The following is a 1,358-nucleotide window of genomic DNA, read 5'->3' as shown; positions in this document are numbered from 1 at the left end:
TGACGTTAGGCAATCTGGCAGAAAGATTTTGATTGCTCAAGACTAATTTTGACTTCATTTATGACATGGACCTTTCTATAATACAGGTAATGGCCCTACAGCAAACAGTGGAAGGGAAATTAATACTGTAAATTAAATTTTTTTAGAAAAATGAAAAAGCAAAAGGAAATTACCACGTGTTTCCATGAAGGTATACCAAATATGCCTGTCTCTCTTACCTTTCCTTTTACCTTCTCCATATCTTCTGCCTCTGCCACTCCTGAGACAGTAGGACCAACCCCTCCTCCCTCAAGGATTCCTCAACAACCAAAAAAAAAAAAAAGGACTAAGCCCTCATCTTCCTCCTCAGACTACTCTATGTGAAGATGGCAAGGATAAAGACCTTTATGATGATCTATCTCTACTTAATGAGTAGTATTCTTAATAACATTTTCTTTTCTCTAGCTTACTTTTTTGGTAACAACACAGTATATAATAAGAGATATCATATACAAAATATAGTAGAGCCTGCACAGTTGATCACTTCCCTACATCCTTAAGATGAACTAATCTTTATAGACTGGATACACACATACATCTCACTACAGCAGACCTAGTTCCTTATGCTGACCACCTCTGTATGTTGATCAGTGTGTTACAGTCCCTTGATATTTACATTATCAGTAAGGCTTCTGGGCAAAAGCTGGTTATTTTTAGTGGCCATTTTTTCAGAGTATCAATTTATATACAGATTTTGACTTGCATGGTGGGACGCAGGGGAGTCAATGTCCCTAACCCTTGCTTTGTTCAAGAGTCAACTGTAGTTCTCCATCCCTCTATTTTAACTTGTTTCTGCCATACTTAATCACAGTATTAACAAATATACCACAAAGAATCGAAATGTATGCATTCAATCAAACATGAATTATCTGCGTTTCTTTAAAATGTTGATTTTATAGTGTTTTAAGGTAAATATCAAACATTAACCTTAATAATTATCCTTAAGGTTAATAATTAACCTTAATATTCTTTTTACTATAATACCTTTAATTTTAATTATCGCTAGCTAATGAACAAATATTTTGAAGACACTCTTTTCTGAGACTAGAAAAGTATACTTAACATAATTGAGAATTATTGTATGGCAACATAAATATCTGAAAATTAAAAACAAAAATTTTGGCCAGGTGTGGGAGCTCATGCCTGTAATCCTAGCACTCTGGGATGCCAAGGCCAGTGAACTGCTTGAGCTCAGGAGTTGGACACTGGCTTGAACAAGATTCTATCTCTTCTAAAAATAAAAACACTAGCTGGGCATTGTGATAGGTGCCTGTAGTCCCAGCTACTTTGGAGGCTGAGGCAAGAGGATCACTTGAGCC

At 35.8% G+C, this 1,358-nt stretch overlaps 2 protein-coding genes across 2 annotated transcripts in view; one reads left to right on the top strand and one right to left on the bottom strand.

Annotated features, from left to right (window-relative positions):
• Positions 1-1,358, bottom strand: part of TPR (translocated promoter region, nuclear basket protein) — a 63,529-nt gene that overhangs the window by 49,944 nt on the left and 12,227 nt on the right. The gene's annotated exons all lie outside the window — the stretch shown is intronic.
• The window catches only part of ODR4 (odr-4 GPCR localization factor homolog), a 51,721-nt gene continuing 51,264 nt past the window's right edge, over positions 902-1,358 (top strand). Inside the window, exon 1 of the mRNA XM_023510852.1 lies at positions 902-912. The gene's annotated coding sequence lies outside the window, so the exon portion shown is untranslated. The remainder of the gene's footprint in view (positions 913-1,358) is intronic.

The sequence above is a fragment of the Otolemur garnettii genome, unplaced genomic scaffold (genome assembly GCF_000181295.1).
Source record: "Otolemur garnettii isolate 467f Iridium unplaced genomic scaffold, OtoGar3 scaffold00016, whole genome shotgun sequence".
NCBI classification, from domain to species: domain Eukaryota; kingdom Metazoa; phylum Chordata; class Mammalia; order Primates; family Galagidae; genus Otolemur; species Otolemur garnettii.
The sequence above is the reverse complement of the archived record's forward strand: the minus strand, read 5'-3'. Positions and strand labels throughout refer to the sequence as shown.